General features: G+C 37.9%; 1 long non-coding RNA gene across 3 annotated transcripts in view; it reads right to left on the bottom strand.

The window, feature by feature from the left end:
* The window catches only part of LOC114204890 (uncharacterized), a 382,680-nt gene that overhangs the window by 18,281 nt on the left and 339,258 nt on the right, over positions 1-25,141 (bottom strand). For 2 of the 3 annotated variants that reach the window (XR_015768216.1, XR_015768217.1), the window contains 2 exons: positions 20,151-20,246; positions 18,236-18,297 (listed from right to left, as the gene is read on the bottom strand). The exons of the other annotated variant lie outside the window; for it this stretch is intronic. This is a non-coding gene — a long non-coding RNA (uncharacterized LOC114204890). The remainder of the gene's footprint in view (positions 1-18,235; positions 18,298-20,150; positions 20,247-25,141) is intronic. 3 annotated transcript variants of the gene reach the window in all.

Here is a 25,141-nt window from a genome sequence, read left to right as displayed (position 1 = left end):
ACAGGAAGGAGACCAGGATAATGAGGTACGTGCTGAAACCACAGGTTCAGACTCCAAAGCTGCAATAGGAACATGTTCTTCTTCCCTTTAGGAGAGTGGGGAGATAAACTCATACACTTATTTAGCCATATTTAATGGAAAGTTAAAGTACCAAAGCTTTAAATGTCTTTTAAATGTTCACATCCCACTCTGTGGTAGAAACAATCTTAACAATTCTAGGCCAGTTCATTCAAGTCTGGGAGTCCCATCCCTTCCCTGGAGTTGCATACAAGTTACAGGGAGAAGGGCTGATTTCACACTTAGAAGATGGGAGCAGGGATGGAAATATGATCCTTAGTCATTACAACCTCCCAAACTAGCATTGGCTCTTTGGTCACTGGTCTATACGATCAGTAGCATCCTCCTCACCACACCCCTGGGCCTTTCCAGGTCTGATTCTATCTTGGCTACACTGGAACTCTCTCAGTCATATTGAAAACACTTGGTTGTTCCCTTGAGCCAACAGGACATAAATTCTATGAAGTTCCTTCAGGTTTGTACGCCTAGACATTCTGTAAAACTCTGTTTACTCAAGTGTTTCCATGACATGCTGAGTATGTAAACTTCTGCAAGTCTTACCATCTCTCTGACTCCACTTAGGAAGCAGAATATAGCTTTCTGGCAAATCATCCTGAATCTAGTGAGATTTTGTTTTGTGTGTTTCCTATCTGTTTGGCTCAATGGATCCAGTGCAAGGCAGAACGGGAAGGCAAGCATGGGGTCTGCTTTCAGTACCCCAACAGTATCTAGCCTACTCTCTATTTAAATTTCCATCTCTCTTTTGTCTTACATTATAAACTCAGGTTTTCTGTTTTGTTTTTAAGCCATATTTAAAACCTTTTATGTTCTCTGCATTCTGCTGTGTAATATATTTCCTGAGGCATGACTGTGGAAATCCAATATCCTGGTTATGCACAAAAATCATAAGATACAAGGAACTATGGGGAAGAAATATCAACTAACATCTCAAAATGCTATTCTACCTCATAAATCACTAGTCAAGTGCCCTAAACTTCTAAAAGCAGCGTTTTCTAGTCAGTGTTGCTAGGGTTCAGTAGGACAACTACTTGAAATGTCTTGCTTTTTCCATGCTTTTCCCTCTCAAATTAAGAGTTCTATTTCATCCTTGCATTTTGGGGAAAGACTGCCCCAATACAAATTAGCAGTGAGACGTAATGACTACAGCAAATAGCAAGAAAGAATGCATTTGGTCCTGAAGTTCTCTTGTATGCACCTAGACTCTTCAAGAGTCAGTCATTTGGCCTGTGAAGGACAGAAGCCCAGGCCAGCTCCCACAACAAAAGGGAGAGAACAGAGAAAGAGATTTCTGCACCAACTAATTCATGAAGCAGGAAGTGAAAGAAACAGAGGAGCATGGTCTCTCACATTTTAAGGCACAGTAATCTTGTTCACCAAAAAACGGAAAGAAGTAATGAATAATTAATGAGTGAACAAAAAAAATGTAAAAGGAAGAAAGATGTAAAAGAGAAGGAAAATGAGGAAAAAAATGGAAATTTGGGTTTGTAAGATATAGTACACATTTGTACACATAAGTACACATTTGCCTGGAAATTTTGTTGGCTTTGATCAAGATTTAGAAATTGTTAAACATATTTCATTCTAAGCATGTTTGCATCAAACAAAATAATATGTTTGAAAATATGCCATAGGCTATAAAATGCCATAAAAGGAGAGTTATTGCTATTTCCACTAGTGTTACCATATGTTAATTCTGTTGATTTCAAAAAGATAGGACTCCATCTCAAGCATGAATATTTGTGGAGTGTCTGATGTGCCTGATTTGCCACAGAGTTTAGTACACTTTCAAAACACAGAAGAACATGGGAAGGAAGCCAATATGAGTAGTTGCTTTATCAAGCAAGAGTTTCCACCAGATGCACAAACAAGAATCCAGTCACCCAAAGGAGCAGAAATTGCATAGCTGAAATTTTCAAACCAGTCAATGATGCTTAACATTTACAAGTGGCCATGCATGAAGGAATTAATTCACTCATACACTTTCCTGTTAGACCTAAAGCAACAGACATATACATACAGATTAAGGCTGTTCCCAGCCAGCTCCTTGGGGAAATAAATGTGGGGGGGGGGGGTTTCATTCTTTTTTATTTATCTTTCACTCTTTCCTTCTTAGTCTCATTCTAAAAAGGAATATGAAATTGATAGCCAGGTACACAAAATAGAACAGAGCTAAACAGATGAATAAATCAGCACAAGATCAAAATGGTGGTAGGAAAATGAGAACACCAGGGAGAGGAAGCAAGCTTCACTGATAGGTGATAATTTGGCTCCGAGCATTTTAGTGGCCCACTGAGTTAGCATGATTGTTACAAGATTCACAATGTCCATGAGATAAAAACCAATCCAATTTTCAGCAGAAACATTTCAAATAGAAGCATTGTTGGGCCATTTGTCTTCATCACTCTACATACTGTAGAACCACTGCAAAAGAAACTTCCAAGTTCCCCTGCCATGTATTAGAGACAAATTCCAGCCTAATCTGAATCTTGTGGGCAGAATCTCTTTGCTGATGTGCCATTAAATGCAGACACATTAGCAGAGAATTCTCATCTTGTTAAGGAATATGTCTGTTACACTACTAATTTGAAGCACTTGCTTCTTTAATAGAGGGTGGTTCTTTTTTGTTTTTACTTTATTTCATTGACTATTTTCTGTCTCACAGTTTGTACCCCTGTGATGAGTCTATTTTCATGTTGTGCCCCTGCTTTTGTAGGTGTTAACTGATGAAGTTTATTCTTGTTCAGTTTATTATCTTCTATCCTTACCCTCTTTTATTACCTAAATGTCAGCCCTTTCTTCATCTCATCTTCATCCTAGCTGCTCTCAATATCCTTCTAAGGGCCTGAGGGCTGGGTTAGGATGAAACCCTCCCAAGTCAATGAAGAGGCAGGAGGCCGGTATCAACTAGATTCAGCAGAGCAACCTGCTCACTTTAGAAAATTGGTCTTAAACTGCATGGTGGATATGTTCTTTCTATGGGGATCCATCATGCTTTTTTCTCTATCCACAAAATCCCTTAGGTAGATAGAACCTTGTAAACACCATGAACTCCCCACTTTCCTCAAATATTGGTACCTTAAAAGGGATTCTACCTATCACCCTTAACCAGCATTCTTGCTTTGCTCCTGCATCTACTCTTTAAAAACCTCAAGAGATCTGCATCTCAAACTCTGTATTTGTTTTCTATTGTTGCCATAACAAATTACCACAAATTTAGCATCTTAGAAAAACACCCATTTATCTCTCAGTTCTATAGGTTAGAAGTCCCCAAAGTCCTCACCAGACTCAATCAAGGTGTCACCAGGGCTTTGTCCCTTACTGGGGACTCTGGGGAAGAATCTGCTTCCAAGCTCATGGAGGCTGGGAGAATCCAGCTCTTTTCTGAAGTAGGACTGAGCCCTATTTCTTTGCTGGCTGTTAGCTGGGGGCCATCCTCAACTTCTGGAGGCCTCTCTCCAGGCCTTGCATGTGGGCCCCTGCATCTCAGAACCAGCAACAGCACATCAAATCCATCTCATGCTTAGAATTTTTCTGATTTCCCTTTCCATCACATCTCTTTCCTGCCTCTGCAGGAGAAAACTGTATGCTTTTAAGAATCTATGTTATTAGACTGGACTCACCTAAATAATCCAAGATGATCCCCCTATTTTCAGGTCTCTGAAAGTATGTCAAGTCCCTGTGACATATTCACAGGCTCCAGCGATTGGAACACGGACGTTTGGTGAACCTTTACTCAGCCCACCACACGCAACTTCTAATGCTCAATTTGAAGGCTCCATATAATTCCTATTTGGAGTTTCTCAAACTGCCTGGACTCCTGAGGGACTTATGTGAATTCCTGACATTCTGCCAATTAAACCCCAATCTACATATTAAAACCATTAGCCAGTCTCCAAACTGCTCACAATTTACTTTGTTTCCCTGTGTTCCTGTAAGAACCTCTACAGCCCAGTAGCGCATTAGTGTCACTACTACGCAAGGTATGTTAACGATGCTCCCCACTCCCCTCCTGCCCCAACCACCAAGCCAGCTCTCTTGACACTTGCTTTTAATGAAGAAACAAACTGAGGGTTGCTGGAGAGGAGGGAGGTGGAGGGATGGGGTAATTGGGTGATGGACATTAAGGAGAGCATGTGATGTAATGAGCACTGGGTATTATACAAGACTGATGACTCACAGACCTGTACCTCTGATACCAATAATACATTATGTGTTAATTTTTTTTAAAAAACTTTAGAAAAATGAAGAGGCTAGAAAAAATAACATACATCTTGAATTTGCCTAAGAGGCTATTATTTTCATAAATAGAAGCATCACATTATAGCTCATGATTTTCTACAGGTCATTTTATTACAAATACCAAGCCATATCAGTCTAGCACTCTCTAATATAATAGGAAATGAGCAATAAATCTGGAGTCTAAGGGATCTGAGATTTTTTTTCTTGTTTGTTCAGAAAAGTTACCAAGTATTTCAAGAAATATGTTCCATTAGCAAGGCCAAATGCAATTTGATGAATAGTGAGGCTATCTAAATGGCCCAGATCTATGTAACTGCAAAACAGTTTATCAAGGGGTGCCTGGGTGGCTTCATCAGTTAAGTGTCTGCCTTCAGCTCAGGTCATGATCCCAGGGTCCTGGGATCGAGCCCCATGTTGAGCTCCCTGCTCATTGGGGAGTCTGCTTCTCCCTCTGCCCTTCCCCTGCTGGTCTCTCTCTCTCTCTCTCACTCTATCTCTCCCAAATAAAATAAATAAAATCTTTAAAAAAATATCCTCAAATTGTATGAGATACTTATCAAGTATAAATCATGTGATTTTTAGATAATTATCTGTGTGCATTTCACAGTGTGTGCCTGTTTGTATCCATCTGTAGGTGAAGTGAAAGAAGATAAGGCAAGTGACTACTCAGATGATGTCCCTACAGTAATTTCCACCTTGTCCTTTACATGTCCTGGAATTTGGCTGCACTGACGGATTAGCTACCAATAAATGGAATACAGCAAACCTGATGGGAATTGCCATGATTGGGTTACAAGAGGTGTGCAGCTTCTATCCTAGGGGCTTTCTCTTTGTGTGTCTTGGATGGCTCACTCTGGAGGAACGCAGCTGCCATTTCATGAAACCTGTCCATGAAGAGGTCTATGTGAGTGACTCTGGAAAAAGATTTTCCCTTGATTGAACTTGAAAATGACTCTAGGCTTGGCCAACTGCTAACTGCAACCTCCAGAGAAAACTGGAAGCAACCAGCTATGCCATGTTCAGATTCCTGACCCATAGAAACTGTGAGATAATAAATGTTTTTTATTTTAAGCACTAGGTTTTGGGGTAATTTTTTACACAGCAATCAGTAACCTAATATAACAGACGTATACTCACAACTCCATTCAATCCTCAAAACTAACACTTTATTATGGAGAGTTCCTAACAGTCTTTGTACCCAAAGCACTCCATTTAAAATAGATTAAGTAAAAGAAAAAAAATAATGATTATCTTTTCTTAATATAAAAAGATAAGACACATTTGGAATGGATGAGTTTATCTCCATTCTAAAGTAGTACTCACTTGATCTACTCATAACTGACATCGTTTTCTTTCATCAGCTATAGGATCTGCTTAAGAAGTTTCTTAGAATCTGCTACAGACACAGAAACAAGGGTGATTTAGAGGACTGAGATATTAGCTGTAAGTCCACTGCAAACAAGCTGTGTATCTTTGCCTATGTTGTTTAATGTGCCTCCAGTCAGGAAGCCTAGTCAGTTGTACTTCTTGTAATGGCACTATAAATTACTGATGTCTTCTCAACTAGGAGATATCAAAACTTCCTCGGTGTTCAAAGGGCTGTCCCATCAAATACCACTGCTACCAATGAGGAATAAAAAATCTAAAGTCATAATGTAAAATCATGACACATGGTTACAATGTTTTTACCAGTTTCCTTAGAGTTTCATTAGTCAGGGGTGTATCAAGAGTCTCAGATAGATGGACTGAAAGCAAACACAAAAATTCACAGAAATAGAGATTTGAATACATACGAAATATGAAAAATATTAAAAGCTCATTTGTAATCAAAGAAATTACAACTATCCAATAAGAAATAATTCTGGGGGGTTCCCTATCAAGTTGGCAATGATAAAGAATAAAACACAACACGGCTGAAGCGGCAGTGACACGAGCACACCACTAGGTTTCCGGGAGCAAAGAACTCCTGCAGAGCTATTAGGCAATGTGTACCCACTAATAAAATGTTCAACACTTTGATTCCTGAAATCTTTCCTAATCATGTAATTTGAGATGTACTCAAACATATATGTAAAAAAAAAAAAAGATATCATGGGAATGTAATTAATAATAAAGAAAACATAGTGGAAGGAAGGAGCCATTTGAATGTCTCTTCAGGGAATGATGTATGAAAAATGAATAAACCGTACCATGAAGCATTATGCAGACATTTAAAGTGACGTTTTTAAAGACTATGTAATAGAAGTGGCGCCTGGGTGGCTCAGTCAGTTAAGCGTCTGCCTTTGGCTCAGGTCATGATCCCAGGGTTCTGGGATCGAGCCCTGTATCAGGCTCCCTGCTCAGCAGGAAGCCTGCTTCTCCCTCTCCCTCTGCTTCTCCCCCTGTACTCTCTCTCTCAAATAAATAAAATCTTTAAAAAAAAATAGACTATGTAATAGAGATAATAGTAGCATATTTTTAAAGATTATTATTTTAAAGACTGTATAAAAATCATAGCATGAAAAGAGTTTATGCCATACTAATGTTAAGTAAAAATGATAGCATGAAAAATATTAAATATGATCCTAATTTTGTACATATAAAAGAGTTGAAAGTTATTATCTCTACTGAGGGGATTCCAGGAATTTAATTTTTTTTTATTTATAGCATGTTATCTAGATAACCTGAAAAACAACGTTTCCAATAAAGGAATGCACATTTGTTCTCTCCTTTTGTGCCATCTCATCAAGTTTTACAAAAGGAGAGCTCTTGCATTTTCAGGGAGCTGTCATTTAGTTTGAGTTTTACACCTTATTTTATTTCTCTGAAATTAACATCAAGGCCAAAACTTAACAGATCAGATCTGTTAAGCCATAAAACTGGCACACCACTTACTTGGATAAAATTTTTCACTATGCTCTTTTTTTTTTAAAGCTTCAGGATTTCTGCAAATTAAAATGCATAAAATAATGGGGAAAATAAAATGAAAATAAGTCGGAATAAATTCTTTAATTTTCAGGGGAAAAACATGGGGTATGATTAAAAGAATTTGCTAAAAGACAATTTATGACTTGCCTTTTATGTAGCATTTCTGTGAATAACAGCTTTGGAAGAGGAAAGAAAGATGTGTGGGTCATTTGCTGTTTGAAATGTACATGAATTTTATGCATTTGTAGATTGTTGGAATAATGCTGGTCCAGAAGCCTTTTTGCTACCCCCATGGTTTTTATCTCAGTGATAACTCTCGACCTTGCCCAAGAAAAACTTCTTATATTTTGAAATTCAAATTTCAAGTTCAATAGAAGTGAACAGATTCTTGAGCTACTGAACATAAAAGGTAGATAGAAGAAGTAGACTACACGATTGTGTCATCATCCTGGAAAAGCTAGAATCACTTTGTCAGCTTTGGCTAATACCCTTCCCTGTTCAAAAGGAAAAGGAACACTAATGGAGACAGAACAGAGTGAGCTTGTGCCAGAGTTTCTGAAACATGGCGTGCAGGCTGCTGACAGTAAGTGGAAACATAGTCATATACCGGTGTGGGAGTCCCTAAGAATTTTTAAAGGAAAGATTATTGTAATTGCTGGAAAGCAACAACAATCACAACAAAAAGCAAGAGTGATTATCTCAAAAAAAGAGGGTAAACAGGAAAGAGAAAGAAAAATATGTCTTTCAAAATAAAAGCAAGAAAATGTTTTATGAAAGAATAAAAGGGTCACAAAGGTGAGTTTTTGCTGTTTTCCTTTCTGGTCAAGTCTTCTCATGAATGAATGGGGTCATGATGAATTTACATTTGATTGACTTTTTCTCTGATTTCCAAAGACAAGAAAGAGCCTGATAAAGCTTAGAATGCTATCAACCCAGATGGAGGGCATGCCCAATGATGGAAATTTTCCTTTTAAAAAAATGAAATGGACTTGGAGGGAAACAATGAACATCCTAAACACTGAAAAAGGAAATAATTCAGGATATATTTCTGAGATTCACAAATGATATATTGTTGACAAGTCGTTCTGAGCGTAGATAACATACACACAGTTTTTTAAAAAGATTTTATTTATTCATTTGACTGAAAGAGAGAGCCAGAGAGCACAAGTTTTGGTGGGGGAAGGGGGGGACAGCAGAGGGAGCTGGAGAGGCAGGCTTCCCACTGAACAGGGAGCCCAGGGCAGGGCTCCATCCCAGGACCCCGGGTTCGTGAAATGAGCCTGAGGCAGACGCTCAAGCCACTGGACCAGCCACGCAGGTGCTCCCCCTACACACAATTTAATTGTTAACCAGAGATTAAACCACCTAACTTGCTCAACTCAGAGAAAAGGACTTGAATATGGGTAGTTTATCTGCAAGGTGATCTGAGAAAGTAAAAAGTACGACTAAAGAAACAGGAAGAATGAGACAGAGGGGAAAAAAAAACAACAAAATATTTAGATATGTTGTCAACGCTACTGCTACACACAATGGTAGCCCTCTGTGTTTTTGTTTGTTTGTTTTGCTTTGCTTTTCTGGGTTTTGGTTTAGGTTTTTTTGGGGTGTTTTGGTTTGGTTTTTTGTCTGTTTGTTTTGGCTTTGTTTTAGAAAACCTTCCTTCAGACTTAGAGAAGTGAACACAGTATTTCTCATAAATGTCCATCCAAAGGATTGGCACTACGGCATTTATTTAGACACTGACTTTTGTGATTTTTTTAAAGGATAGCTCCAAGGGACATTAATACACTCACACACGCTGAGTGTGTGCTCCACAGCTTCAGAAAAGGCCCTGGGGCAGAAAAGTGGAGCAGGCCCATGAGGTTAGATTGTCATCATGCATAGTTGGTCCATCACAGATGCAGAGGTAGCAAAGTCACCACAGCACGAGCTGCCTAGTGTTCATTCTGCCCTCTACATCCTCACTCCTACCCTCTGCTGTGTGCACCTTACGTATAGGTGAGTCAATAGTACACACCATTTAATACAGGGCCAACTCAATAGGTGACAAGCCAAAGAGGAGTTTGAGCTGGGGAGGCAACAAACTGTTCTTTAAGAATGTATGTTCAATCACAAAGATCCCAAAAAATGACACGAGTTTTACTTAGAGCTAGGAAATAAAAGAAACTTACACTGATATTTCCAAAACGTATCTAAATTGGGGGAAGACAAATGAGTCAGTTAGTGTAGAAGTTTATAGTGGAAATTCTTGAAGGCAGAGATTGTCTCATTCATCTTTGTAACCCTCAGTATCTAACACCCTGCTTTATAACACCCTATGTTCAAAATGCTAATAATTATACAAAGAGTGATTTGAACACCTATGTCTTGAAAGTGACTTATGATTCCTTCCGTGTAGTTCATTCCTCCATCCAAGCACTTACCACATTACATTTTAAATACCTCTTTGTCTGCTTAATAAATATTAATGAATTCATGTTCGAGATTTGTTCTCGGAGATTTCTTTATTTGATAAGGTGTTACTTCCCCCCCAAATATTCTTTTCATATAATGTCCAAATCACTTTACAAATATTGTCATCTGACTAGTATGTTTAATATAAAGCACAACATTTCAGACTATATGATATTAAATTAGTTTCAGTCAGGGTCAAATGGATATCAAGATGTTACAAAATTCTGTATGTTTCAGTATGATAACCATTAGCAAAATATGAACATTTACATTTTAAATTAATTAAGATTCAATATAATTTAAAATTCTGTTCCACAGTCACACATTTCAAGTGTTCAACAGCCACATGTGACTAGTGGCTACCCTACTAGACACCACAGATTATGGAACATTTCTTCTATCATGGCAAAAACTTGTACTGGACAGTACTATCATAGAATTTGGTGCACACACACACACACACACACACACACACACACACACACTCACAAATTGAGCTTCTACAGGCTGGACCGTGTAATTCTGAGGTAGATCTGGGTATTGGTCCCCTACACACCCCAAACAAATCTCTTTTGTCCACGTGTTGGCCAGGGAGCCTGAACAGCCCAGCCCTGCTTGTCAGCCTCCCTGAGAATCTGACTTAGAAAGCAGAGAATGGAGCAAAGGTGAGGTGTGCAGCCCTGGATATTCACAAAAGGTAATTTCTCCTCTTCACCCCTGTCTGAAGAATAGTATCACCTCTGATAAATTTCCTTTAGTGCTTTCAGAAAACTGAGAGCTAAATCCCTAGGACAATCCTCCTTATTTATATTCAGACAGATAAAGGGAAGCTCGTCAATAGATATTAGCTATAAAGAACTTATTAAGCAATGTTATTAGCTCTGAACAGACTCTTTGATAAATTTTTCTCTGTGATTCTGAGGTTTTCTAGTGGTGTACATTCCAGCAGTAAATGGCATGCTAAACTGTGTGAAATTTGGAATTTCATCTACCAATCTTACATTTTTAAAAACAACAGTTTAACAATGTTCCTAGATTTCTTTGAGTACATATTATGTTTAGGTTGAGCTTTGTGTTAAGATATTTAAACTCAAGTGACCTCTAACTTAAACTTTGGAGTCCTAAATCAACTGTTTCAAGACAGGAAATGCCAGGCCAAGTACACATTTTCCTCCCGGTGTTCAAATTCTGCAAAACCACATGGTGTTAATGCTAAGGGCCAAGACATGTTTCCTTTAGTAAAGTGGCAATGATGATCAAGTCAGTATTATTTCTAAGTGGCATGAAGACAGTGCCTATCCCTTGCTGAAGACAAAACTTACTATTTTTTTTTTAGATAGAATAGCCAAAAACTATAAAATATCCAGAACACTGGGCGCCTGTGTGGCTTAGCCGGTTAAGTGTCCAACTCTTGATTTTGGCTCAGGTCATGATCTCAGGGCTGTGACATCAGCCCCGTGTCAGGCTCTGCCCTGGGTGTGGAGCCTACTTAAGATTCTCTCTCCCTCTCCTTCTGCACCCCCAGCCCCCAAAAATCCAGAACATTTCTGGTAAATCCTAGAGGCATGCTGTGGTGAGTAAAGCCCCATATGTAAATATAAATGAATCATCCTGTGGTTCGTTCTCACGTGTTCCCAACTTGTGTTTATTTGTCTTTAACCAACATTTAGATGCTATTATCAAGATAAAGGCAACATTTAATTTGAGAATGGGAATTTTATTAAGTTGAATAATTCTTTTGTTGGAAGTTATAACACTCTATTTCCTTGCATTTTGTTTTGTTTTGTTTCATTTCTGGTGTGAGTGAGTGAAGGAGTGTGTGTGTGTGTGTATGGGTGGGTGTGTACATGTGCACATACATATGTGCTCTTTATTTAGGGCTATCATATTGTTTCTTTCCATTCCTCCAATTCTCTTCCCCTCTGGTCTTCCCCTCTGGGACATCACTTAAAATTCACATCCTTTTGGACATTTCTTTTGATTTACCAACTTGAACTTTGATCAAATCCTTAATTCCCTTTGCTGAAGCAATTTCTGTGAACGAGTAAGAGACCACTCATTGAGTTTGGTACATGCATCTGTTTCTGTATTCCATACAAACATATCTACACAAAACTTATCAGGGCAAAATCAGATAATGATCACATAATATTTAAAAGGTCATATGTATGGGGCAGCATGACACCCTGTAATGCCTCATGACCAGAGGATATGTCAGATTCCTGTAACGAAATACTGTAAATCTCAATTTCTCTCTGTCACTGTTGTGATAAAAGGTGATCTCTTTTCAAGCTCTATCCTAGGGACCAAGTTTAGCATTCAGATCGGTGATAGCTGCAGACTAATGATATCCCCATTCAGTTAATGGCCCTATGAGTTGTTCTAATGTGTCTCAATTTTCAGATACATTCTTTTCACCTTCACGCTACCTGAAATCTTCTGCTTTAACTGCTGTAAAGTTTTTTTCTACCAGGAAAAATAAAACTGTGAAACTCTTTTCTTTCCAATAAGTTTTGATAACGGTGAGTGTTCTTTTCAGCTTTTGACTGCGAGTATGAAAAATTCTAGATCCTAAACTTAAATCTCTCATTAACTTTTTCTGTCCTACAGGAGATTACTTAATACTTCTGGGCCCAGATTTCTGATCTTTGAAGTGAGGGTAATGGTTTAAATTCCTTCCAGCTCTACATTGCATTATTTTCTACTTATATTTAATCTGTGTAGTTAAACAGCATCTTCATCTGCTCTGCAGTAACAACTCCCAACCTAAATTATATAAACATTGCAGCGCTGGCATCTGGCAGCCTATGGAAGTCCAGTATAAGGGTAATGATGGATCTTAGACACTAAGAAACCACCTGGTGTCAGGATTGAGCTCTTATTTTACTGACTCACCATGGTCTGCTTAGACTCACTGTGTTTCATGTAAGATGGTAGCCAATGGGTCAAATAAAAACTGTTGGACTAAGGATGCCTGGGTGGCTCAGTCAGTTAAGCATCTGCCTTCGGTTCAGGTCATGATCCCAGGGTCCTGGGATAGAGCCCTGCATCAGGCTCCCTGTTCAGCGGGGAGTCTGCTTCTCCCTCTTCCTCTGCCCCTCCTCCCCTGCTCCTGCTCTCTCTCTCTCTCTCAAATAAATAAATAAATAAATAAATAAATAAATAAATAAATAAAATCTTTAGAAAAAACTGTTGGAACAACTGAGTGATGTTTCAGTCTTCAGTCAGGAAGTTGCCTTATGACCTATTAAATCAATGTTACCTCTGGAAACAGACCAGCTTTCTCATGGAGTGATTCAAAATCTTAATTTGGTCTTGTATCAATTCAGTTGGGTAAACTGCTGAACATATAGAGTAGTTTGGACTTTTTTTTTTTTTTAATTCATTCTACCTTTTCTTTTCACAGTGGTTAGAGTATACTTCTCTGACCTGGTGATGTCAGCCTTGGCTATAAGACCTGCTTTGGCCAATGGAATGTTAGGAGGCATGACATAAGCAGAGCCCTCACATATATTTGCATGACTTGACTTGACTTCTGAACCCCAGGAACCAGTAATGGAGACTGAATGTCCTAGACAGCCATTGCTTGCAGCCTGGGCTCCAGAAGAAAACATACGAGGAACAGAACTGAAACTAAGCCACAGCCTGGCATAAACCCATCCAATCTGCATCCTTCAGCAGTGTCACCTTGCTGCATAAAGTCAAACAAAACAAAACAAAACACTATTGCTGTAAGTCACTGTTCTATTTTGTTGTTGTTGTTTTAGTTTTAATGAGCCTACCTCCTTTATTGCAGTAACCTCCGTAGAAAGCAGCAACTGCAATACTCAACATTAAAACAGCCACTTTTTTTTAACTGGTCCATTATGAAACATTATTGTGGCAATACCTGATCAACAATGTGGTTTTGAAGCAAAGGATATGCCTCTAACTTTCAGGGCAGGAATTACCCACCTTGGCCTTTAGTACAGCTACTAAGAACATAACCCAGACAGAGACCAGGAACAAAATGAGGGGAGAAAGTCAAACTGAAAACTACTCAAGTGACAGTGAGATACAGTGGCAGTCCAAAGACCAGACAGGGGTCCCAGCCCAGTATTAACACCATTAACCTTATAATCTCAGCAAATCAATACATTTTTCGGAAACTCATTCCTTAGTTTTTTTCATGTATAAAGTGAGGTTAGACTTTGCCACCTACCTCACAACTTTTACAAAAATAAACGTACCATAGGCGTAAATCTAAAATCATTTAACTTCTAGAAGGAAACATATGAGGAAATCTTTATAACTTGGTTTAGGCAATTTTTTTTAAATAAAATCTATTAAAAATAACAAATAAAAACTTTTGCTCTACAAAAGATAATGTTAAGGGAATAAAAAAAACACACACTAGGAGAAAGTATTTGCAAATCACATTTCTGACAAAGTTCTTAAATACAGAATACATAAAGAATTCTCAAACTCAATGATAAGAAAACAAACAACCTGATATAAAAGTAGGCAAAAGAGGGGTGTTTGGGTGGCTCAGTATGTTAAGCATCCAACTCTTGGTTTTAACTCAAGTCATGATCTCATGGGTCCTGAGACTGAACCCGAGTCAGGGCGCTCAGCGGGGAGTAGGCTTGAAGATTATTTCCCTCTGCCCCTCCTCTCTCTCTCTCTCTCTCAAATAAATAAATAAATCTTAAAAAAGTAGGTAAAAGATATAAACATATATAGAGATGGCCAATAAGCACATGAAAGTTGCTCAGCATCATTAGTCACTAGAAAAATACAAGTTAAAGCCACAAAAGGGTACCATAACTATTAGAATGGCTAAAATTAAAAAAAAAAAACCTTGATAACAAATACTGATGGGGATAAGGAGTAACTGGAACTTACACATTATTGTTAGGAATGAAAAAAATGATTCAACCACCTGGGAAAACGGTCTGGCGGCTGGTTATAAAGTTAAACATAGACTTAGCATATGACTCAGCCAACCTATTCCCTAAAAACTTATGTTCACACAAAAATCTATACACAAATATTTATAGCTATTTTATTAAATCATCAAAAACTAGAAACACCCTAGATATTGCTCGACTAGATGTCCTTCATGGTACATTTATAAAATGAAACACTATTCAGTAATAAAAAAAACAAACTATTGATTTATCAACAAATGGAAGAATTCCAAATATGTCTTGCAAAGCAGAAGAAACCAGTCACAATATACTGCATATTCTGTTATTTCAGTTATGAGATGTTCTGAAAAAGGCAAATCTATAGGGACAGAGAACAGAGAAATCGTTGACAGGTGTTAGAGGCTGGGAGAAGGTTTAACCTCAAAGAAGCAGCATGATGGAATTTGGGAGTGGTGGAATTGTTCTGTATCACACTCATGATGGTGGATACATGACTCTATGTAATTGTCAAATCCCCAGAAATATATACCATGAAGAGAATTTTATTGTATATAAATCAACAATTAAAAGATAATTAAAAAGTTAAATGAATTTTTAAAGTAACATTAGGCTAAATGAACTTTAAGGTCTATTCCACACCTAAATATTAATGACATATATTTTCTTCAACTTTTTTATCTTCTGTAACCTGATACACTTGTTATGAGTGAAAAAGTGTCATTTCAACCTATTTTGTTTTCTTTGCATGGTCACAATAAAATATCTTCTGGAATACTCCAGAATACTATTACAGGTTTTATTATATTTTCTTTTCCTGAAGAGCAGGCCATTGTACATTTGCAGGTCTATAGTTTGTTTGGGATAGTGTTTGCCTTGGGCACATGTAGATTTCAGTTACCCTACAGCTATGAATCAGTATGTGACACAGAACTTGTGCAGCCAGCGGGCAATCTGTCTTAAGAGCCGATGTACCTTGTCAAGAAGGGTTGCCTTTTTTAATTTAAGATAAAACTGGTAAAGTCTATTTCTTGCAGAGAGCATGGGCCTTTAGATGTGACACAAGAGCAAAAGCAAACATTTTCCCTTAGTCTGGATCCTGATCTACATGCCTATGTAGTCAGCCTCCAAGATGTCTCCAAGAATTCCTGCCTTCTGCTATTTGCACCCTTGTTTAATCTCTTCCTACACTGTACCAGGGCCAGTCTCTATAACCAACAGCACTTGAGAGAAGTGATAATATGTCACCCCCAAGATCAGATTATAAAAAAACTGCAGCTCTTTTTTCAATGAACATTTATTGAACATGATAGTAGTCATTGAACTGCATGTCAAAATACAGAGATTAGATTAAAATACAGAGGGTCATCCTCAGACCCTCAGGGAACTCACCGTCTAGTGGGGCAAAGAGGTAAGGAAGAAGACAACTCCCACTACAGCATGCTGAGTGCTATAGAAAGACTGTGAGGTTAAGGGAAACTCCCTGGCAGAAATAGATCCTAACTGGCTCCTAAAACACTTAAAGGATATTAGACAGAAGGATAGAGGTCATAGATGAAGACAGAGGGAACACAGTGTTCTGGAAAATAGCGAGTAGTTCAGTGTATCTGTAGAATTAGGGTAAGGAGAGAAGTTGGAAATAGAAGAAGCTAAAGAAGACGGTAGGGACAAATCACCGAAGTCCTCTTATGCCAAGTAGTTTGAATTTACTTTTTTTTTCTGAAGCTGATAGAGAAGCATCTAAGATATATATATTTTTAAGTAGAATTACATAATTTACTTTTTTAAACATTTTAAATAGAAAAAATAATGATCAGATATTTGTATATATTGCAAAACAATCACCACAATAAGTCTAATTAATATATATCACCATAGTTACAGAATTTTTTTCTTGTGATGAGTACTTTTAAGATCTACTGTCTTAGCAACTTTCAAGTATGCAGTACAGTATTATTAACTATAGTTACCATACTATACATTATACTCCCATGACCTATTTATTTTATAGCTGGAAGTTTGTAGCAGTTGACTACCTTCACCCATTTTGCCCACCCACACCCCTCACCTCTGGTAACTACCAATCTGTTCTCTGTATCTATGAACTTGGTTTTGGTTTTTTAGATGCCACATATAAGATTATACAGTATTTGTCTTTCTCTGACTTATTTCCCTCAGCAAAATGCCCTCTAGGTCCATTCATGTTGTCACAAATGGCAAGATTTCATTCTTCCATTGAGATGAAAAGATGCCATGTCTTCAGAGCAAAGCCTAAGAAGAGCTGAAGATCATTCGCTGCCAACCACCAAGATCTCTTCATGAGGACACTTGGGGAGAAGTTCTGTCTCAATCCTCAGTACCACTCCTGAGGAACTGATATATTTAATGGTGACTTTAGTGACTCTTAACTTTGGCAGCTGACAAATTCAGGTCCAAATTTAGAGCCTATTTCCATGACATAGAGATGAGTATGCATTTCTAAACACCACTTAAGCTACACTTCGATTCATCTTACTACCCCCTCTCTTCCTTCCATCCCGCTGTGTCTGTCTTTATTTGTCATCCTTCTATGGAGAACATATTTCTTTAAGCCCCCTAATTCCTTTTGGAAACTTGAAATAGAAATAAATAAATATATTAGCAAACAAACAAACATGAATTCCAAATGTTTTAACGTTGACCGCTTAATAACATCCTATTTTACCAAGATGAAATAGTTTGTAAGATCCAGTATGGCAAATCTTACAGACTAGATAAATGTTGTTATTACAGATTTCCTTCACTACTAAGTGACTTCTATCACTTTTCGATGTTTTTATTAAGTATCACATCTTGGTCTTTCCCTTAAGATGGACCGATTTTAGCATAATTTTACAAGAGAAACTAGTTCTTATCTATAGCTCTAGATAAATCAAAAAGGGCATAAGAAATAAATCTATCTTTTCCTCAATCTAATAAGAACTGTAATTTTGCATATTCTGGGCCAGACGGGGATACGTTTTGTATGAAAAAGTTAAAATGAAAGTCAATGGATAAGAAGAAAAGCAATAAACTACACTCAAGGCTCATTTTATCACAATTAAAGTTGAGTCACCCAGATCACCAAAATATTTTAATTTTTATAATACAGAGTACTAGAGAACCTAAACGTTTTGACCAAAAAGTTCTTCTAATTAAAAAAAAAAAAAAAGGAATATAGAAGCTGGAGACTTTCTGAAATTCCAGTCCCCAACTAACTAGAAAAAACTTGCCTAATCTGATCAAAGTCCTCAGTACTAACATAAATAAGTGAATTTAAGTCAATATTTTAATAAAAATTATACCATTAAAGCCAAGATAAAAGCTATTTCAAAAATCATCTTATTTCCATAAAATCTGAGTTTGGTATCTTTTTGGAATTCCGTTTGGAGGGTATACAGGAAAGATTCCTGGCATTCAGAGCAAAGCCTAGAAAGTGAGGCACTTGTGATTTGTCTCTTAGGAAGAATTGGTGATGGCTAGAATCAAGGATCAGCTGATATGCTAGGTTAAGAAAGAATGACGAATACAGTTTTGCTACCGACTTAACAACAACAAAGCACAGTCCAGGTTTCTACAACCATTAAGACAAGGATTAGGAACATTAATCTTTAAGTTATACAAGGTTTGCTCACCTGAAAGTTTTAGGGCATCTTGCAATATGATTCTTTCCAGAGAACTGATTTTTATCATATTTCTATAGAAAAACCAGATGTACAGAGTTTAAGTTTCCTCCAAAGGAAATAAAAATGAGTCAGCACTTGAGACACAAAAAGCATTCAAGTTTCGGCACCCCAAGATCCTAGGACTCACGACTGTACCTGACCTCCTGCACTAGAATAAACCAGCTGGACTAGTGTTTGATCCTGCACCTCCTTTAAGAACACGTGTAGGTTCCCTAGGGTCATTAGCCGACTGATTTCCCAGAACTTTTGGCTGAGCCTGAGACCCAGAAATGGGAACTGGCACGTTTGGAGTTCTAGCCAGTTTTCTTCTCTGTCCACTGCTTTCTATTCTGACACTACAAGGTACTTACTACCCAGCTGATACCAGTGATACCCACCAGCATACCAGTCTATGCTAAGAGTGAATGAAGTTTCCTTGGGGCAACTGTCTGCCCATTTGGAGAGAGTACATTCTTATAATCCAGATGAAGGCATCCTCATGGAAAGACCTCTAGCCTAAAAACCATGAAACTTCAGCTCCAGTGCTAGCTTTTCCACTAGATGGGGACAAGTTACTTGACCTCTAAGAGTTTCAACTTTTCATTGCAATTCTGAGGAAATTGGAGTAAGTCAGACATTTTGAACTAAGAGTTCATGGACTTGAGGAGGTGGTAGTGAGGGGAAGAGAGCTGCAAACATCTGGAAATGTTGTAGAACTTTTAAGTTGTGGGGGTTTTTTCCTAAGAAGCTTTCATTGGATTTCTATAGAGAGGTTGTGACCTAAAACTGGGCTAAGTACTTTTATCCTATAAACATACATTAAACATGTTCAAAGCATTATACTAGGCAGCGTGGGAAACACAAGATGAGTGAGGCAAGTACTGGAACCGTCAAACTCAAATGTATGGTATGTTAATACCGCAAGAGAACAGACTGTAATAAGTATTTAAAGAAATGAGAGATTATAGCTGCCTAGAGGTGGGGAAGTAGGAATTAGAGAAGACTTCAGATTCATGCATGTTAAGGGAGCAAAGCATTTCAAGGAGAGGGAATATCATAATCCAAATATAGATGCCAGAAAACCTATGGCCTGTGAGGCAGCAGCCTGCAGTTGGACACATTTGGTTAGGAGACCAGCTGTGGGGAGGAAAGGATGAGAGGAATAAAGCAGGAAGCCAAACAACGTAAGGATCTAAAAAATAAAAATAACCTAGGCACAAGAAAACGGGGTCCTAAGACTTATGCTAGGTCTACCGCAGTGGTTGTGTCTCTCGGTCAGTGGCTTTTGATTTTGTGGAAATACATGCTTCGCTTCCACTAACGGGGAACATCTTACTCCTGATGTTCTATATATGCCTTCTTTTCCACTTACAGAATTACTGTGTACCTATGGGTGTAAACTACGTTGTTGTGTTCATTTATATCTAGAGTTGATTCTCATTATTCACAGTAACTATGTTCTCTAAAGTGGCTGCAAACACTGAATGAGAAAATGGTGAACCAGTGCTCCCAAGGCAAATACAGGGTTAGGTTCCAGCAAGCCTCTGATCACATTTCCTTAGCCAATCTTGTTTTTTGTAACTTTCTGTTTAAAGATGCCTTTTGAAATGTGCATTGTTGACTCATTAACATTGAGCTCATGGCCAACAGCATTACAATTCATGCCTGCATGAAACTGATCTGACACACATATTTTCTCCATAAGGCACATCACACCCTTCTTTGCTTAGGGACACTGAGCAGCACTTAAGCACTTCAGTTGGGGGCAGCTTCAAACAGCACAACCACCAACAAAAAGCACAAAATTGCAAAACCAGGACATTAAATAGATTGTGGAAGGATACTTGTTTAGAGCTTGAGTGGAAACAAGAAGATGGAGCATTACCTTGTTGAACCACAGCTAGCAATGCGTGCAGCAGGCTGTTCAAATCTGTTGCCACTTTGCACATTTCGGTGAATGGCGGAAGAAGGGCCACAAAATCTGATTTTGGATTACAAGTAAATGTTAGTGAATAGGTAAATTTGCACATACGGAATCTGTGAAGAAGGTCAACTCTATGTGTACACATATACCCTCCTTGCTTCTTAACAGGACTGCTAAATAGGAAAATTCATGCATTGTAAATGATGATGTTATTTGGCTGTTTTCTAAATATTCTCATTACTGTTGGGACATTGTCATTTTTGTTATCAGCCTTCTAGACTCAGCAATGTTTTGTACCCACACAGGAAACAGGTCCATCTCTCAAGGACAGACTCTCATTAACCAGCTCAAGACGGACAACTAAATTCAGAAAACCAGTGTATTTCTGTATGTACAACACTAGCCAGTATATTTCTGTTTGTACAAAAGCCAGTATATTTCTGTATGTACAAAACTACCCATAATCCTCTAGCCAATACATTCTTTTTCCAGGAGCAATTCCACATGGGAGAACAAATAATACTCTGAAAGTGAGTTTGGGAAGGCTGGAACTCGAGAATTCTAGTTATGTGATTTGACCGTTTACTAGTATCAAACCAAAGGAGCCAGGCCCCTAGTGCAATGAAGAGTTAAGTATTGGGTAAATATAAAGTCACCCAAGTGCTCGCTTGGTTATGATGGCCCAGATTTTTCACTAGAATAAGATAGACAAGTATTTTTATAGCAGTATCTTTGGAAAACAGGATTGTTTTAAAATGGCACTCACATCTCCAGTTTCATAAGTTAACCTTTTTCTTAAAGAACATCCACAGAAGAAAAAATAAAATCATTTTTTTCTACATGACCCAAGGAAGAAAACTAACCCAATGTTAGTTGCAACTAACATGGAGAAAATGAGGGTGAGTCAGGAAGAGATGAGTGGAAAGAGAATCTGGTGGCAAAGTACTAGATTTTGGTACTAGTGACTGTCCATTCCCTCCAGACTTCTACCTGGTGATAGGCAGGTGGCATCAGGAGTGACTCTCAAGTATTCCCTCGCCCTCTCATCTAGTCCTACCAGTCTTGCCTCGAAAATATAACCCAATGCACATTTCTCTCTACTCCTTACTCTTGACACTCCAGTCATGCTGAATTCCTTTCTTCCTTGAATGATCCAAGCTCTCTTCTTCCCATAATTCTTTCTACTTGAAAGGATGACCCGTTAGCTGCTCAATGGATGACTGATCACTCTTCCTCAGGACCCACCTTAAATGTCTTCTCCTCGATTAGGCTTCTTTTGTCTTATCTGTCTGATCCTAAGTGGCCTTTGCTAGGTCCTGATTTTTCCTTTCCTGCCTATACTTCTACAGGCTGTAGTGGTCTTGCCTCTTTAGATTTTCACATGATCAGTCATCTAGCTCCATCCCCTGACAGGTAAATACCATGAAGACTAGCAACATATTTCTTCTTTCACCACTAAATCCCCCAAATCAGGAAAAGTGTTTGCCTCAAATCAGATATTCACTATTTATTGAATAAATGAATATAAAGTGTTCCTAAGTCACTTATTTTTCTTAATTATCCTATGAAATAACAATAAATGAGTGAAATCATAGTTTATAATTACAATTTCAACCCCTGGTTGATACTCATGGCTTTTCAAATTGCGGTCAGGAAAGTTCAGCACATAATTCTAATTGTGCTGGTAAATATAGGAAGTAAGCTGTTGAATGCCAGCTCTCCAAAGACCGTCAATACAACCTGTTGATAAGACAGTTGAGTTTGTTGTTCATAATCAAGTCTCCAGAGTTTTGGTGGTGCCTTGCGGGATAAGGCAAGATAGGAATTTATTAAGAATTGGAAATTTGGTGTAAGGTGGGCCTTTCAGTGGAGAAGTGGTGAAAAGAACTTGATTAGGATTGGGTAAGAAGTAGACACATTTTCTGGACTGATAAACACAAAGAGGAGGATTTTAACAAGGGATTCAAAATATAGTAATGTGGACACTAAGGGTCTTTTTTGGAGGATGGAGGATTTAAGTTTCAGTCCTCACTGTCCAAGCAGTATGGGGGTAGATGATTTTGATTCTCAGGGTGAATGAAGTTTGGTTTATAGTTATTCTCTCTGGATCCCAGTTTCCCACAACTAAACCAAACCAAAGGTTTAGGAACTGAATGGATTACCTTTCCTCAACCCTCAAAAATATATATTTTAAAAACAAATTCCAGGAAGTAGTTTGCATATGTAATCTGAGGTCGGATGATTTTAAATGGGCAGGAAATATGGACTCCATTCAAATCACTGCGGCTTCTGAGGCAGCCACTAGCAATAAATTAGTAAAAAGAATTCCATTTATACATATTGATCTTCAGTCCAGCCAGAAAAATAATATATGCAACTTTAAAATGTTTCTTTGCATTTTTAAGTATAACGATAAAACACAAAACTTCTGAAGCAATGTAATAAATGGATAAATAATCCGTTTAATACGAGACTTAGTCTACATGTATCTTTTAGTACCTGATATGGGTCAGATATTTTGTACTGCATAGTCTATGAGTACGGAGTGACTTTTGATCCAATAGCTTAGTGAAGGCAACCAAACAATATGGAATTTTGACTGCTTTTCTCCCCTTAAAAATAACATTATGGAGCAAATATACCAAAACCTCAATCAGATATTTTGAAGTTACTTGTAGTCATAAATTAAGATATTCAAACTTCCGTGTCAAAAAGTCTCACTAAACAGTTTTACAGGCACCCATAAATCCTCTCAAGATTAGAATAATTTAGGCAAACCACATGATGTAGCCATTTCTGAAGGCAAAATCAGTCAAATATTGCAATTTCATATCATGCACTTTAATAGAACCTGAGAGTTCGGTGGGATCTGAAAAATTATATGGTACAATAACTTAATATTAGCCAATTTTTAATATACATGATACACTATCTTTTTCTGTCAATTCACAGGTTAAAAGTTGTTACTGGAGCCCTCTGTTTTGCTGCAGTACTGTACATATTTTTCTTAGAAATTAGCTATTTGTGCATATCAGGATTTGTAACTTTAACACATGGTTATGTGAGAAATGTCACTGGGGAAACAGATCAGCCACTTTTAAGGTGCTCTCATATATCTTGGAATGAATGACCTAAAATAATATTAACCCTTGCAACTGGAAAGTTACAAAGCCAAAATTGGAAGGTTTTATTCAATCTTGAATTTTTCCTTTCCAGAGAGATCTTCTATTTATACATACCTAAATTCTTTAAAAATGTAGAGGGATACCTGTCTGCATAATAAAGCTGACAACGTTTTGCTACAGTTTGCAGGTGACAAAAATAAATATTAGAAAAAAATTATCTAGTGCAACCGAACTATTGGAAGCTAAAGCTTATCAGGGATAAACAGCTGGCTAGCCATCTAGTTCGCCTGTGGCCAGACTTAGCTCTGAGAATCAGACCTTCTGACGTTTGTCCCACACTACATTTGCTCACAAATCGTGCCTTGACTTCCTGACAACTTTTTTAAAAGTAAAATATTTTAAAAACAAGTATTGCATTTTGGAAAAGCTAGGTTACTGATTTATTCAACATGTTTAGTTTGGAGATGGTTGGATGATAGCACACTGATTTCTGCTTCAGTTCTTAATTAATAGGGTATTATTTCACAATCAAGTGAGACTGTCATGCTGCTCCAGCTGGGGCTCACAGGCCCCTTGGGAAATTTATTTTGGAACAGCTAATCTTTGCAGTAGACTCATTGTCCTTTAACTAAAATTCACTGTGCCCAGGCACATAAGAAGTAGTTTCTGTTAATTGACTAATGATACACACATATGACTCACTTAAAAAAAGTCATTCACACTTTTTTCAGCATTGATGCCTTTAGAGCCTTTAGTTCCTTAGGGCATTTAAACAATGGCAGGTCAAAATGATACTTCCCCAAGAATTTCTTTTACAAAGTTCTTTCAACAGGTTGGAAATCACTGCATAATTCAGGAGATGATCCCTTTTGCAAATGTTAATGACAGTCAGGTTGTGCCTATTAGCTAAATTTACATGAGACTCTGGGCTTGAGTCATAGGGCAGCCCTGTGCCCCTGCGGCTTCACACAAGGAAGGAGGACTGTCATGGCTACAAAGGGGAATGGATACACTCAGTAGCCACTCATGCTGTGTGACTGCATGTTTGTAACAGTGCATTAGAAAAATAACCTCCCTATGTACGTCTACTGTTGGTTCTTACCTGCTGGTTTATGGCTCTCCAATGCACCATATTTCAACTACCTAATATTTAATACCTACTATTTTTCATGACATTTGGCTTCTTGTAATGAAAACCCTTGTTAGGAACTTCTGAGGTGGAAGAAAATATGAATCTGGGGTGGCAACAAACATGCATTCCCAATTGAAAACCTTGGATTTATGCATACATCTACTCAGTGTTACAGCGAGCTCTAACAGTCACCGCAAAAAATTTCGTGATAATGGTATTATCTAGGAAAATTTGTTCCCCAAATCTGGGAACAAACATTAAAAGTGTTCGATGCCCAACAGTAATTTATTCCTAGTAATTGTAAAGTATGTTTGTGGGTAATAATTAAAAGTAAATTTAAGGGAATGGATTATACATCACCTTTCCGAGCTCTTGCCTCTACCAAGCTACAGAGATATTTTCACCCACTACTACCGATTTTCAAAACTGAAATATTTTTTTCCTCTTTTCCCCTTTCTTCCTTCACCTTTAACTCATATATTTTGTTGTGCTTCCTTCATACATAGGTGGACTGTCAGAATTCTAAAATAGAAGACCTGCTGACCTGTAACCGCACTCAGTCTTCCTAGTTTGTAAGCTCTAAGGGCTCAAATGGAAGGATGGGGATGGTAATAGAGCAAAACTATAATAATCTGCTTATCAGTGTGCCCTGTATTGCCTTTCTTTCCTTCCCTGTCTCATTTCTTCAGACCCTT

Source organism: Eumetopias jubatus, unplaced genomic scaffold (assembly GCF_037043125.1).
Source record: "Eumetopias jubatus isolate StellerSeaLion01/CBP00866 unplaced genomic scaffold, mEumJub1_p1.0 scaffold_5, whole genome shotgun sequence".
Lineage (NCBI taxonomy): Eukaryota > Metazoa > Chordata > Mammalia > Carnivora > Otariidae > Eumetopias > Eumetopias jubatus.
The sequence above is the reverse complement of the archived record's forward strand: the minus strand, read 5'-3'. Positions and strand labels throughout refer to the sequence as shown.